Below are 17632 nucleotides of genomic sequence, written 5' to 3'. Positions count from 1 at the left end.
ACGGTGCACAAATGCTGCGCAGCTAGCGCCATTCGACGACCAACAGCGCGGTTCCTGGTGTGTCCGCTGTGCCGTGCGTGTGATCGTTGCTTGTACAGCCCTCTCGCAGTGTCCGGAGCAAGTATGGTGGCTCTGACACACCGGTGTCAATGTGTTCTTTTTTCCATTTCCAGGAGTGTATATATATATTAAAAAACTTTATAACTAATGTAACAATATCAACTCAAAAAATCATTGTCTCTGTACTAGTGTAAAAGGCATTACAGTTGTATAAATGAATATATGATCCTTTCCAATCATAAGACATCATCGTCAAATGTTACGATATGTCATAGCATCTTTGATACTCATATGTTTGTAAGCTCTTTGTATGTATCAAAACATGTGGTTCGCGGTAGAAATCTCCTCAGTGACAAATCTAGAGTGTTCAGTGGGAAATATTTACGTGTGCAACAATACGAATGCAGTGGGAATGTATTCACATCTGTTGGACAAACGTCCGCAGCTCGTGGTTGTGCAGTAGCGTTCTCGCTTCCCACACCTGGGTTCCCGTGTTCGATTCCAGCATGGTCAGGGATTTTCTCTGCCTCGTGATGACTGGGTGTTGTGTGATGTCCTTAAGTTAGTTAGGTTTACGTAGTTCTAAGTTCTAGGGGACTGATGATCATAGATGTTGAGCCCCATAGTGCTCATAGCCACTTGAACCATTTTTTTGTTGGACGAACGTTATGAAAACAAACACTCCAAACCGACATTTCACGTAAGTCACATGCAACAAAAATCTGTAACGCAACCATCTGTGTGTGGCATGTTTATAATTATGTATTACTTATATTTTAGGACAATGAATCGGTAAAAAAACACCACATGTCGTAAAGAAAGCGTGTAATCCGTCTGAGAATAATCACAACGATTCGAAACCGGTAATGGTGCCCTTTGAATAAAGGAACTGAAAGTAAATTTGTGGATGGTTGCTGTCCCAACACCACCAACTAATTGATTATTTTTATGATTTGTCTGATATGCTAACACAAAAGATGGCATATCAAATTCTGTCGAGTTATAGTAATTTGTGATATCGAGTTCAAAGCTCTTCTTGCCAGATATGCCAGCAACTTACTGAGTTTGAATTTTCTAAAAAGAGATCGAAGTTTCCAGATTTTTCAGAATATTTTCTCTTTGTTCAGGCTCGTAATTTGGTTCGTATTTAACAAGAGGAACACGAATTTCCAGTGATTCTCTGACGATTTTTCCTTCCTAAGAAAGTGTATCTGTTATTTCATCACCAGCATCTTTTTTATCATACCATCGAAGAATTGCTTCTCCAGAACTTTAACTACGTTAAAAAATTACAGTTAAATCTTCTTCCCACATAATTTCTTTGTAATCTTTAAAAAGTCCGCCGAGCATTGACAACGGATAAAGGACTCCATTTCTCTTACTCTTTATTTTTCCAGTGTTAAGGACATGTCCCTCTATGCTTATCTTGTCAGCAACAGATGAAGTCGAATGCAGTAAAACTGATGAGGAAATAAAAGGATGTTTAATTCTAGATAAAATATTATTCCCTTTCCTTATCATTACGAAGTCAAACAGTTTTGCTACGTTTGTTTGATTTCCCATTTTACATTGGATAATCTGTTCCATCAGTTCCAATAATACTACAATTCATGTACAATTATGCATGATTTGGATGAAGCCATCCATCTCCAATATTTATTTCAACGTATGTATCCTTATTTGGAGCATTTAAATTGTTTTTAGTGTTCTCATTCACAGAGAATGAGCAAAACTGATAACTCTCAATTTCATTCATGCCCCTGATTTATTAAGGAAAAAATTCATTTAATTCTAAAATATTTCTAAAACAACTGTCACTGTAGCACCATTAAAGTCAATTAAATTGTCGTTTTCATCAGTTACAGTAATTTCTAAGTCTTGAACAGGATCAAAATTAGGAAATTTAGAGGATAATGTGGTTCATGAATTATTTGTCCGCAAAATTCTGCATTAGGCTTGAATGAGGTGATAATATTAGTTCCTCAGTGAAAATAATCAATATGATTTACAAACATTCCACCAGCAATATTGAAGTTTATATTGATCATTTGAAACGGAATAATTTTAGGAACATCTTTAGCCATAGCCTTTTCTTTAGCCTCAACAACTTGATTACTAAAACCAAGCACACATTCAATGCTATCTGCTATATCCACATACAATTGTATATCACTCTCAATAGTAACTGTTTAAGAGTCTCATCTGCTTTAATGTGAATAATGGGCTTTTTCTAATGAATAATTTTTTTAAGTTTTTCAAAGTATATTGTCTTACAGGAATTTCTATCGTTTCTCCATCAGTATATAATTTATTATTTCTCAAAGTAATGTTTGGAGCTAAAAAGGATGTATAAAAACCAACTAGTCCAACATTAGTATAGCTATCACATGAGTATAGTCAATCTTTTTTTGAGAACTGATGAGTTACCACTTAATTGAAACAACTGAAAAAAATTAATAATACATGAGCAAAACTGATTGGGAGTAAAAAAAAAGACTCCCAGAGAGGAAGTCGAAAAACAAACATGGTAAGCTTTTACCAAATTCTGTTCGATGTCCAATAATTGGACCAAGCAGATGTGGAAACACTACATTAATGATTGATAATTATATTTTAGCTCCAGGATGGCTGAACTGGGCAAAAATTAATCATCTGTACGTTTATTCAAAAAGTTTAGTTCAACCAAAATATCAAGAATTTATAAAAAGATGTGAAAAAATTGAAGATAAATTAATGAAAAAAATTGTTAGTTTTATTGAAAATAGCGAAGAATTCATTTCATTAAATGAAGTTGAAGAAAATTCAGTTGTTCTATTTGATGACTTTATTCTTAAGAAGCAAAATATCGTTAGAGATTATTTTACTAGAGGTAGACACAAAGGAATAGATTGTTTTTACTTAGCTCAAATGTACTCAAAAATATCAAACAGTTAGTCAGAGACAATCTAAATTTTTTAAATATCTTTAGACAGGATGACACAAATTTAAATCACATTTATCATGAGTTTTTTGGTGGTGATTTTAAGTTCGCTGGTTTTAAAGAAATGTCTAGCATATATTGGTAATACCAGTTTGGATTTTTCACAATAGACATGACTAGAAAACCGAATAATGGCATCTACATCTACATCTACATGACTACTCTGCAATTCACATTTAAGTGCTTGGCTGAGGGTTCATCGAACCACAATCATACTATCTCTCTACCATTCCATTCCCGAACAGCGCGCGGGAAAAACGAACACCTAAACCTTTCTGTTCCAGCTCTGATTTCCCTTATTTAATTTTGATGATCATTCCTACCTATGTAGGTTGGGCCCAACAAAATATTTTTGCATTCGGAAGAGAAAGTAAATAGATCTCGCCTTGACGAAAAATGTCTTTGCTTTAATGACTTCCATCCCAACTTGCGTGTCATATCTGCCACACTCTCTCCCCTATTACATGATAATACAAAACAAGCTGCCCTCTTTTGCACCCTTTCGATGTCCTCCGTCTATCCCACCTGGTAAGGATCCCACACCGCGCAGCAATATTCTTACAGAGGACGAACGAGTGTAGTGTAAGCTGTCTCTTTGGTGGACTTGTTGCATCTTCTAAGTGTCCTGCCAATGGAACGCAACCTTTGGCTCGCCTTCCCCACAATATTATCTATGTGGTCTTTCCAACTGAAGTTGTTCGTAATTTTAACACCCTGATACTTAGTTCAATTGACAGCCTTGAGAATTGTTCTATTTATCGAGTAATAGAGTTCCAACGGATTTCTTCTGGAACTCATGTGAATCACCTCACAGTTTTCGTTATTTAGCGTCAACTGCCACCTGCCACACCATACAGCAGTCTTAAATCGCTTTGCAACTGATACTGGTCTTCGGATGACCTTACTAGACGGTAAATTACAGCATCATCTGCGAACAACCTAAGAGAACTGCTCAGATTGTCACCCAGGTCTATTTATATAGATCAGGAACCGCAGAGGTCCCAGGACGCTTCCCTGGGGAACACCTGATATTACTTCAGTTTTACTCGATGATTTACCGTCTATTACTACGAATTGCGACCTTCCTGATAGGAAATCACGAATCCAGTCGCACAACTGAGACGAAACCCCATAGGCCCGCAGTTTGATTAGAAGTCGCTTGTGAGGAACGATGTCAAAAGCTTTCCGGAAATCCAGAAATACGGAATCAACCTGAGATCCCCTGTCGATAGCGGCCATTACTTCGTGCGAATAAAGAGCTAGCTGCGTTGCACAAGAACGATGTTTTCTGAAACTATGCTGATTACGTATCAATAGATCGTTCCCTTCGAGGTTATTCCTAATGTTTGAATACAGTATATGCTCCAAAACCCTACTGCAAATCGACGTCAATGATATAGGTCTGTAGTTCGATGGATTACTCCTACTACCCTTCTTAAACACTGGTGCGACCTGCGCAATTTTCCAATCTGTAGGTACAGATCTATCGGTGAGCGAGCGGTTGTATATGATTGCTAAGTACGGAGCTATTGTATCAGCGTAATCTGAAAGGAACGTAATCGGTAAACAATCTGGACCTGAAGACTTGCCCGTATCAAGCGATTTGAGTTGCTTCGCAACCCCTAAGGTATCTACTTCTAAGAAAATCATGCTAGCAGCTGTTCGTGTTTCAAATTCTGGAATATTCCATTCGTCTTCCCTGGTGAAGGAATTTCGGATAACTGCGTTCAATAACTCCGCTTTAGCGGCACAGTCGTCGGTAACAGTACCATCGGCACTGCGCAGCGAAGGTATTGACTGCGTCTTGCCGCTTGTGTACTTTACATACGACCAGAATTTCTTCGGATTTTCTACCAAATTTCGAGACAATATTTCGTTGTGTAACTTATTAAAGGCATCTCGCATTGAAGTCCGTGCCAAATTTCGCGCGTCTGTAAATTTTAGCCAGTCTTTGGGATTTCGTGTTCTTCTGAACTTCGCATGCTTTTTCCGTTGCCTCTGCAACAGCGTTCGGACCTGTTTCGTCTACCATGGGGGATCAGTTCCATCTCTTACCAATTTATGAGTTATGAATCTCTCAATCGCTGTTGCTACTATATCTTTGAATTTGAGCCACATCTTGTCTACATTTGCATAGTCAGTTTGGAAGGAATGGAGATTGTCTTTTAGGAAGGCTTCTAGTGACATATTATCCGCTTTTTTAAATAAAATTATTTTGCGTTTGTTTCTGGTGGATTTGAAAGAAACGGTATTGAGCCTAGCTACAACGACCTTGTGATCACTAATCCCTGCAGTCATGATGCTCTCTATCAGCTCTGGATTGTTTGTGGCTAAGAGGTCAAGTGTGTTTTCGCAACCATTTACAATTCGCGTGGATTCGTGGACTAACTGCTCGAAATAATTTTCGGAGAAAGCATTTAGGACAATCGTGGAAGATGTTTTCTGCCTACCACCGCTTTTGAACACGTATTTTTGCCAACATATCGAGGGAAGGTTGAAGTCCCCACCAACTATAACCGTATGAGTGGGGTATTTATTTGTTACGAGACTCAAATTTTCTCTGAACTGTACAGCAACTATATCATCGGAGTTTGGGGGTCGGTAGAAGGAGCCATTTATTCGGCTGTTAAGTATAACCTCCACCCATACCAATTCGCACGGAGTATCTACTTCGACTTCACTACAAGATAAACCACTACTGACAGACACAAACACTCCACCACCAATTCTGCCTAATCTATCATTCCTGAACAGCATCTGAGACTTTGTAAAAATTTCTGCAGAACTTATTTCAGGCTTTAGCCAGCTTTCTGTACCTATAACGGTTTCAGCTTCTGTGCTTTCTATTAGGGCTTGAAGCTCAGGGACTTGCCCAGCACAACTACAACAATTTACAATTCCGACTGTTCCTTGATCCAAGCACGTCCTGTATTTGCCATGCACCATTTGAGATTGCAGCTCACCCTATACTTTCCCGAGGTCTTATAACCTAAAAAACCGCCCAGTCCGCGCCACACAGCCTCCGCTACCCGTGTAGCCGCCAGTTGAGTGTACTGAACTTCTGACCTTTTCAGCGGAACCCGTAACCCCACCACCCTATGGCGCAAGTCAAGGAATCTGCAGCCAACACAGTCGCATAACCGTCTGAGCCTCTGATTCAGACTCTCCACCTGGCTCTGCACCAAAGGTCCACAGTCGGTTCTGTCAACGATGCTGCAGATGGTGAACTCTGCCTTCATCTCGTAAGCAAGACCGGCAGCCTTCACCAAATCAGATAGCAGCTGGAATCCAGAGAGAATTCCCTCATATCCAAAGCGACACACGTCATTAGTGCCGACATGTGCCACCACCTGCAGCTGGCTGCACCCTGTGCTCTTCATGGCATCTGGAAAGACCCTTTCCACATCAGGAATGACTCCACCCGGATTGCACACGGAGTGCACACTGGATTTCTTCCCCTCCTTAGCCGCCATATCCCTAAGGGGACCCATTACACGCCTTACATTGGAGCTCCCAACTACCAATAAGCCCACCCTCTGCGATTGCCCGGACCTTGAAGGCTGAGAATCATCCTCTGAAACAGGGCAGGCAGCTGCATCTGGCTCAGCCAGAGAAAGTGTCTGAAACCTGTTTGTCAGACGCACCGGGGAGGCTTTCTGATCAGCCTCTTTGGACGTCTTTCGCTGCCTGCCTCGCCTTGGAACGACCTCCCAATGAACCACAGGCGGGGGCTCAGCCCCATTGCGGGCAGCAACTGGGGCAGCCACAGCGGCAGACCGACCTGGGGACAGACGGGACGAGATTGACATCCCCGTGATACCCAAGTCGGGCTCCCCACAATGGTGCCCATTGGCAACAGCCTCAAGCTGCGCAATTGAAGTCAGCGCCGCTTGCAGCTGTGAGCGGAGGGATGCCAACTCAGCCCTCATCCGAACACAGCAATTACAGTCTCTGTCCATTCTAATTGATGTTGAACAACAGTTACTGAAACACGAGTCCGTGCCTAGATAACGCAAGGGAAACATGCAAAGAATGTATGAACTAACCTCTACAAATGCCTAACGACTGCGCTACAATCTGCCTGAATTTACGATTACAGTAACTAAAGCTCGAAATTTCACCTCCTTTACGAAACTCACACGCAATTTAAGTAAGAATCTACAAAGTAAACACTAAAGCGCGATGCTACAACTCTCAAATACTATATTACGCCCGAAATTTATGAATTAAACAATGTAAGTACCCAAAACATGCAAAAAAATTAAGAATTAAACTATGTAACAAATAGGTAAGCTAGGGGTATACGACTTGCTTTTGGCAGCTGCTTATCCAATGGCGGCAGGGAGCACACTGGCTGTGACCAACCGACACTGGCCGTTCAAGACAAAAACAGAAGACAGACGACTATTCATTACTAAAGTTCAGAAATAAAATACAACATTTCATAACAACATAAATGTTAAACATAAAGATAAACATCAAACATGAACAGAAACAGCAAACATAAATGTAAATATCAAACATCAACATAAACATTCAACACAAACATTAGAAATATTTAACTAATGTTTTTCTTCTCTAATAAATGTTTGCAAAATACAATCCAGATGTTGCTAAAAAGCTAAGCGAAATAGAAAGAAAGCTGAAGAACTGAAAGAACATTTCAATCAATACACCCAAAGATAGCCAATGCAATTAAACAATTTTGCAAAGTTTTATTGCTATTTTTAAAGTAACTAGAGGTTATATTGGTTTTTAAGGCAGAAGAATGGCGAATGTAAATGACCCAATTGATGCAAAGGATGCAGTGAACAAATATTATTTCGATAATGAGTTATCAAATGTTGTTACAATGTCTGAATACGCAAGTATTCTCACACAATTCACCAAGAATGCCACTAAAAAAGATCTTATGCAGATTCATCACGATAACATTTGGAAAAGATGAAAAGTGTGGACACAGATCTTTCTTTTGCCTTAGAAAGGAAAAGCAGACTAGAAAATATAGTACATTATGGACAAATAATTGAATTTACTTTCATGACTGGGTGTGTTATTCGTAAGAATATAAATAGAGACTTGAAATTTGATGACTTTGACATCACTACAAGAATGGCTGATAAGCTATACCAAATAAATAAATATAATCAATCAATCATGGTACACAACTCAAATTTCCTAACTGTAAAATTAAAGATAGAGTTAAAACCGTTCTTGTAGATGTAAAGTTAATTATATTTGCTGAAACAATTTAAGCCTTATTAAATATTAATTCTATAGAAATGAACGATTGTGCTTTGCACTCAGCACTTCAGAGCGATCACGCTTAGAATTTAGTCCTTAAGGACGATCACATATACTGCTTGAAGTGAAAAAAAAATTACTGAGACACATAACCCACACAGAGTAACAACAAAAAATGGAAGGTCTTTGTACAATATGTAAAACTAAAAAGAGTAAATTCGTTAAAAAATTGTGTAGGTGGTGAAGGTTCAAATAATATTCGTGAAGAAATAATTAATGAATTAAATAAACTATGAGAAATTTTCTATAAAGAAGATGGGTTGTTTCTCTTGGTATAGATGACTTATAGCAAGCTTATCTAGCTGAAATGGACTCCAGTAATTTGAAAGTAATTTCAAAAATAAATTGAGGATACAAATATTTATTAACTGTTATCAATGTACTTTCAAAATTTGCGTGGGCTGCTCCTGTTAAAGATAAATCAGGTAAGAATGTGACTGATGCTTTCGAAAAAACTTTCATAGTTAGAAAGCCAAAAAATTTACAAACAGGTAATAGCATAGAATTCTACAACAAAGAATTTCAAGAATTGATGGAGATTTACAGCATTAATCATTATTCAACTTCTACAGAATTACAAGCATCTGTTGTTGAACGACTCAACAGAACATTGAAAGAGAAGATGAGGAAGAGATTTGACTTACAACGAAATTACAAATGGATTGAACTAGTCTCAAAATTAGTTGATGAATACAACAACACGAAACATTCAGCTGTGAGAATGAAACCAATAGAAGTTAGTGAGAAAAATTTAAAAATAGGCACCTTTGTATCTAATGAAAAACTGAAATTTAAAAAACGTGATAAAGAGAGAATTAGTAGTCTTTTCGAAAAAGGATATACTGCCAATTGGCCAAAAAAATTTTTGAAATTCAAGATGTGATTCATTCTAATCCAATCACATAAAAGTTGAAGGCTCTAGATGGTGAAGAAGAGGAAACTTTTTTGAGCAAGAACTGTAGATGACAAAATACCCAGATGTGTATCTCGCTGAAAAAGTTTTGAGAAAGAAAGGCGATCAAGTTCCTGTTAAGTGGTTGAGTTTTGACAATTCACACAACAGCTGGGTAAATGAACAGTTTATAAGATGTAAGTGGTTGACCTATGTGTCAAATTTCTCATTGCCTTTTAATGCGTCTGTGCCAAGTATATAATTAATATCAGTAATCAGCTCTTCTTGTCGGTAGTCATCCAAAAGATTAAAATAATTTTGATAGCAAACAATGGCTAAGTTTTCTTTCATTCTTTGATATAAATTGATTGAATTTGGATTGTAATTCAGTCTTAAAAGTTCTTCACAATTAGGATGTCGATCATCAGTTTTATATAGCTGTTTCTGTAAATTTTTCCTTTGAGTTCTAATCACATAATAGTCATATTCACATTCATCATCGAATAATTTTAAAAGAACGAATGTTGGTCTTAAATTTTCATTAACTGTTTGAGGAACAACATGAGGCAATAAACTATTTATTGTTTCACCCCCTTATTTATTATTTCTGAAGCAATATTAACTGTTTCTCTTAAATTTTCTAATTGTTTCTCCTCTAACTTGATTATTTCTTCATTTTTTGTATTTATTTTTTCTAGATGTTCTATGCAATAATTTTTATGTTGAATCTGATCTTGTAAAACTTTGTTACCTCTTTTCTGATCTTATATTCTCCAATTTTTTCTAATTGAAGGTAAAACATTTTCATAAACTCAATCTTTAAAGTCTTCTGCAAAAGGTATTTTGGATTTCATAATTACAGAATAGAGACAGATTCATTGATAAATGTTGTTGGTTTTTGTATATATTTAGGTAGTGGTGAAATGATGGTACCAAAATTCTTGTATTTTTTAAAAGTATTTTTGGTTAACATGGTCTTTAATTGCATCCCTAGGTAGAATATATCCTAACAGATCAGCAACTTGATTAGCATAAAACCAAGGATTATTTTCTCATCAATAATGAGAAACACTTGTTTATTGTTGTATGTAAGCTTGTTGTTGAATAGATCTACAATCGACTCCATTTATTCAGAAATAATTTTTATTAGTTTTGCAAAAAATAAACAGTAGATGAAATTTGTATTTTTTGTATTCACCATATTTTCTACCTCATCTTTTAAATTGTATTGCAGCTGGTAATTTTGAACTCATAACTAAATCATTCATTGATGGAAATATTATTTCTTTCATTATATGTTAGGGGTGTCTGGCAGATGCTCCTGATATTTTTGTAAATAAGCTTATCATCTTCATCAACATGTTTTCTAACTGCATCATCTATTTTCATTTCTTACAAATCTAATAAAAATTATTTCTTATAAATAATGAGCCTCAGCAATCTGGAAGCCTGTGAACTGGAATTTGAAGCAAAAGGAAATAGTGATTGGGAATATTTAGCAGAACAATATGAATTATCTGAATATTTTATGATAGAATTTCAAGATAAGTTACACTGGAAAGGTATATCACCTTATCAAAAATTAACTGTTACCTTTATTAGAGACATTCAAGATAAAGCAAATTGGGATATTATATTATATTCACTAGAACTGTCTGATGATTTTATGAGAGAATTTCAAGACAAATTAGATTGGGATATATCATGCTGTCATAAACTGACTGACGATCAAAGAATTTCAAGATAGATAAGATTGGGATGGTATACCATCTAACCAAGTATTTTCTGAAAGATTCGTCACATAATTTCTGGATAAATTAGATTGGACTATTATATCTCCTAGTAAAAATCTGAGTGAAGATATTATGAGAGAATTTCAATACAAATTCGACTGGCATGAAATATCAATTGAGCAAAAGTTATCTGAAAATTTCATTATACAATTTAAAAATAAAGTTAATTGAGATTACATTTTAAAATATCAATATGAATCATATCCGCTCTTACAAAAAAAATTTCATCCTTATAAACTAATTGAACAACCTGACAATATTGAATGTTCTGTATGTTTCAGTGATGAAAAGCGTCAATTCGTAAAAACAAAGTGTAATGATATTTTTCACAAAGGGTGTATTGATATATGGTTAAAGGAAAGAAATAACTGCCCATTGTGAGGAAGTAATATTAAAACCCAAATTGATTATGAGTCTGATGATGATTAGATTAAATTGTAAACGATTGCAACAGTAACTTTTTCACAAAACTAATAAATTTTTTCTATATAAATAGAGCAGGTTCAACAGCAGTCTTCTGTGAAATCTAAATTTTACGAATACTGTAATGCTAAGAAGTCAATGGATAATTTTATTTTACAGAAATACACAAAAGACGGTTATAGAACTACGTGTAGACTGTGTATAAACAAATATCATGTAAAAATGACAATGAAAGTCGAATTCCTTGCGTATGTGGAAAACGTGTTGCTAAATATTGTTACAAAGAACATTGTCTCTGGATTACGAGTGAAAAACATTTGAACATATTTTTGTCGATGAATAACAAAGAAGCTATCACTGATCAAGAATCCGCATCTACAAAGGAATGTAAAGCTTATCAATAGAGTAAAGATTTAAATTGTTTTTAATATAAATCATTCACATAACTATAACAATAAATGTAAGAAGTGTACTTTAGATTACACAAAGAATAAGAAAGCTAAAGCAGCAGAACCTAAAGATGAGTCAGTTGACAACTGAAGTATCTTGAACTTAATGATTAATTATCTATTAAATAAGAATCCTTTCCATCGATTTGTGAATCCTTAGTGTCAATTTGTAAAAAAAACTATTTTTGCAAATCTAATGAATTTTTTTCCTTTAAATATAAGGAGCAAAATGGAAAGATACATAGTTGCTCAACTTTGTGGACAAATGGAGCAATTCACCATTGTTCAACTACATGATTATTGCAAAATTAATAATTTACAAGGCTACAGTAAATTAAGTGAGGTGACCTAATTGTTAGACATCATGTACATAACATGAGGGACAACCTTTGGAAACAATTACCCTATCATAAAATTGAAAATGATGTTTTCCAAAATAAATAAGATAAGCCTTTGAAAAGAATATTTCCATTTTCTTTCTGATGTGTTTGCAAAGCAGAAAACTGAAGATAAACCTTTGAAAAGAATATTTCCATTCTCTGCCGATGTGTTTTCGAAACAGAAGACTAGAACCAATAAAGAAATATTATTTCCCTTTTACACTGATTTATTTCAGTAACCAAGAGACAGAAAAACAGTTAGAGGGTGTAATTTTTTCCTTCGTTTCTACGTGATTATGTAGTTCTCAATTCGTTCGAGCAATCAATCATTCATGATAGGAAACTCAGTAATAGCTCAGTCACTCAAAATGATTCTGAAATTTTACTTGTTAGAATGAAATCAGGCGATGTTTCTTCTTCTCTGGAGGCTCGTGCTTGACGACAGTCTGCTAATCTGTACAAATAAAATGCCTCGTAATTTTTGGGAGCGTTGTATAATCAGTCGGGAAACCGCATATCAAGCGGATATTTGGCTTTGATGAAGTTTAACCTTCCGGAGAAGTAATGGAGCTCTTGGATTATTAAATGCAGGTTCGTATCCAGTCTTTCGGAAGTTCCCTTCTGATTAACAACTACGCAATATATCGATAAATATCATTAATTCTCAAATGTCAAATTCACACCTTTTATTTGAAGGAGCAATCTATATATATTTTCTTTTTAATCGTACAGTTCGTATCAGTTATCTCCTGTGATAAATCTCAATAATCAGATTACAGTTCTTCCAAACCAAGCTCAGGCTAATTGGCCTGAAGACAATCTCGGAATCCCCCTTTCTTTTTCTTCTAACAACCACCAGAGAGAGTACTACAAAGAATACTTATGTGCTCATGGCATAGCTATTGTATGAACCACTTTTCGCATGGATTCTGCGAGTATGAAGATAGAAAATTAGTAAACGTCACTCAAGGGTAGAATTGCATCTGAATAATTCATCGAATATAAAGAGATATTACAATTGCCCCTCGCAGTGAGCAAAGTTAATGATAATACACTTTGCGAGCTAACAGAAAAAATTTGTTGGGTTGTTTATTCAAAAGAGGAATATTTAGAATTAGTAGAATTTTACTATAGAGAGTATGGGTAACATGTTAAGACAATAAGTTACGTGAATACCTAAGCTGTAGCCTTTACATGTACCGGGGTATACCCGCATCCCGAGTACATAACCAGGGAATATGTAGATTACGAAAAAGGTCTACCCATTTGCGAACTGGCCTTCACAGGGAAACCCTGGAAAACCCTGAAGAATAGACCCCAGCTCAGGTATTAAAGAAGATAGGAAAGCCTAAATCCAGTAATTTTGAAATATATAGAAGCTCCATAGATTAGATTGAAGGAAAAGTGCCTCGCTGGCGATCTCGTTGTGAAGTCGATGGAACAGGAACACTGGGTACGGACACCGGGTAGGCGACGTACAGTGTTTGGTGGAGGCGGCACGGAGGACAGGCGATGGCTTATGGTACAGGATAGAAGCTGGTAATGTGCCGTAGAAACAGGAAGATGATCTCAGGAACAGGTGGTCAGGGACGTGAACATGAAACGGGTTTAAAGTGGAATAAGAAAAGGTTCTGACTAAATAAATCCCTGGAAGAGAGTGGATTAAGGCAACGAAGTCCATATTTCATCGTTGATCTCCAAATCGGAGTGGATTCTTATATTCTTCCATCTGTACTAGACTGGAACATCCATCAGTCCTGACAATCGCGAATTTTTTTGTAGTCCTCAATACCAAAGTTGTTTTGCAGTACAACTGCCGATTGTCCAAAACATTCCCAAATAGACTGTGGGCATTTAAACTTTGTTGTAGCTCATATCGAATGTATACCTCTCAAAAAAAAATTTAATCTAATCTTCGTTTTGTTATAGTGCTAGTGGATGTAGAGCATTGACTCTGTCCAAGGTTTGCTTTCAATTACGAAATTATGGATAAAATTTAAGTTTACAACTGATGAAAAATTTTAAACATAGGCATATGACACTGACTCCACAAAAGGAAAAATTTGAAAAATTTTCATTATTCTTATAATTAATTGATTTATAGATCCACTTGCAAATAAATATCATTAATGATGACATATGTTCATTTAATAAATCATCCAATCGCAAAATCTTCTTCATCCTCTCATGAACATTTATGGAAATATTTTTCAACAATTATGTCCATAATATGAAACACACAAACTGGTATTCTTAAAAATTTAATTAAAATTCTTAAATTAATTCTCCTGGTAAAGAAGGCATAATGAGAAATCTAAATATTATAATAATTTTCTCTTGCGCAACCAGAGAGTTTCTTCAATTGTTTGCAACAGTGACACTATCGACTGTTGCTTCATTTCACAGTTCATTTGTTTTCTTGCACGAACAGCGCACATCATACTCACAGCGTATTTACCTACATATACCGCACTGTTCAAGTTTCACATGCAATTCTCACAAAAGTGCCGTGTATTGAGGAAATGTAGATGCACTTTCATTGTATATCACTGTGGCTTCTGCTCATAGTCCACACTTACAAACACTAGTAATTAACAAATTCTTCAGCCTATCTTAAAATTTTTGTGCTAAACTATCACAGGAGTAATCTCACTGTCTCTTAACCTATCACAGGAGTAATCTCACTGTCTCTTAACCTACCACAGGAGAAATCTCACCTCTCTTAACCTATCACAGGAGTAGTCTCACTGTCTCTTAACCTCTAGACAACATAAACTTCTTGATATTTATATACACATTCGACTCATAATCAAATTCCTCTCTAAATTCTTCTCCATATTTGGTAACACAGATCTAAAATCCTTCAAAAAATTTCTTAATATCATTATGCGGAAATAATCCCTTTATTCTTTTCGATTCGGGATTTGCCAACAAGTATGATCCAGGATTTGGTATATTTACAATAACATATGGTCCGGTATAAATAAGATTCCATTTCTGTATGTTCTTCATCAGTTTCGAGGAATGGATGTGTCGCCTCAATAAAACCTTTTCTCCAAGATGAAACGTCTGAATCTGGTGAATCCGTTTATCATATGCCAATTTCCGTTGTATTGCCTTTTTAGTTAAACTGACAAGTTTGAGTCGAATCTTTTCCTCCCATTTTAAATTTCGGTCTTCATACTTTGGCAGATGGTTTATCCAGAAGTTCTTTTCAATCTGACTAAACATAAGCTCTGTTGGAGTAAAGTTAGTTGAGGTATGTTCAGATTATTAAATATTTGTTCAAATTCTGACAAATAATCAGCCCATGATGTTTGTTTACTGTGACAGTATGTACGCATAAATTGGTTTAATTCTTGGAAAACTCGTTCTATTGGACTACCTTGTGGATGGTAACATGATGTCAAAATTTGTCCAATACCAAGTTGTGTTAATGTTTGCTTCCATTTAAATCCAGTAAAAATTCTGGCATTATCTGTAATTATGGATTTCGGTAAACCTACATGCGGAAGATAGTCACGCACCAATCTCACTACAACAGCTCTGGCAGTGGCACACTTTAATGGATATAGTTTTACATATTTTGTAAACACGTCAAAGAATCTAACAATGTATTTGACTCCTCCTCTTGATCGTGGGAGAGGACCGCAGATATCACACGAAATTAACGCCCTTGGCTCTTGTGGAATAATTGAATGCAGAACATGCTTACCACCTCTATTATCTGGTTTTGCCTTTTGACAGAGTAAACAGTTTTGTATTGTTTGGTGCAATTTTCTCCGAATATTCGGAAAATAACAGTATGCTCCTATTTTATTGGCACATTTAATTACACGAAAATGTCTCCATGATGAGTGGGTAAACCAAATTAATTTTTCCTCATATTCCTTCAGGATACATACACACCACCGTGGATTGTTGTCCTCCCCACATCTGAAGAATAATACTCCATTTACTAATTTATAATGATCTAAACTAGCCCTTGAATTTTGTTGTTCCTGTAGCTGAATTATCTTCTCCCATCGAGGGTCCTTTCGTTGTAAATTTCCCATATCTCTACAAAGATGTACATAATAAGTCTTGTAGATATTGTCCTGCATCAGTAATACTGGAAAATCCGAAGTATTTACTGATTCTAGTTCCGGCGTTAAACCTTCTGGGGACCTTGACAGTGCATCCGCAATAATATTTTCTTTGCCAGACACAGGAATAATTTTAAATTGGTACTGTTGTAGTGTCATTGTCCAACGTGACAGTCTAGGATGTAATAATTTACATGTTTGCAAAAAGGTTAGTGATTGATGGTCACAATACACAATCGCTTTCGAACCATATAAATAATAGTTAAACTTCTTGAATGCCCAGATAACCGCAAGTGCTTTAAGTTCTGTGGTCGTATAGGCTCTTTCACAGGGCAATAACACTCGACTAGCATATGCTATCGCACAGAATGTTGGTAGCCCTTTTATTTTCCTTATTTGGAAGAGACAAGCACCTACTCCAACATCTGATGAATCTGTGGACAGACAGAACTCACAATTCATATCAGGGTGATATAATAAGGATGCGTTAACGAGTTGGTCTTTAATGTCTCGAAAAGCTAGTTCCCATTCTTCAGTCCATTGCCAAGGCACATCCTTCCGTAGAAGCCGGATTAATGCCTCAGAATTCATGGCTTGAGTCCTTATGAAACGACGGAAGAACGATGCCATACCTATAAATCCCTTCAGCTGTCTTTTATTCCATGGTGATGGAAAATTTCGAATTGCACTTATCTTCTTCTCGGTAGGCAGGATACCTTTCACATCTATCATATGTCCTAAGAACTTAATTTGTGGTAAAGCAAAATGAGAGTTTTATAAGTTTACTGTAATTCCGTTTTTCTTGAAAACAGCAGAAATCCTTTCCAAAATATGCAAACGCTCTTCCCATGTTTTCGTGGCTATTAATAAGTCGTCAACAAACACAATTATATGACTACGCAATTCTGGTCCAAGAACATAATCCAACACTGAAATAAATATTCCGGCACTAATATTAAGTCCAAACGGTACAACTCTAAATTGGTAACTTCTCCCAGCATAGATAAATGCGGTATATTTCCTAGATTCTTCATCCATTTGAACCTGCCAGTACGAACTTCTCAAATCAACACTAGTTAAGTACGAAACATCCTGGAAATTCTGAATTAATTCATCTATATTTTCCGGATGAGTTCTTACAGGTACTATTATTTTATTAATCTCTCTCGCATCCAGAACTAATCTAACGTTACCTCCAGGTTTTGGGACGACTAAGAGCGGAGAACAATATGGACTAGTTGATGGCTCAATCAAGTTCCATTCTAA

Source organism: Schistocerca piceifrons, chromosome X, assembly GCF_021461385.2.
Source record: "Schistocerca piceifrons isolate TAMUIC-IGC-003096 chromosome X, iqSchPice1.1, whole genome shotgun sequence".
NCBI classification, from domain to species: Eukaryota; Metazoa; Arthropoda; class Insecta; order Orthoptera; family Acrididae; genus Schistocerca; species Schistocerca piceifrons.
The sequence above is the reverse complement of the archived record's forward strand: the minus strand, read 5'-3'. Positions refer to the sequence as shown.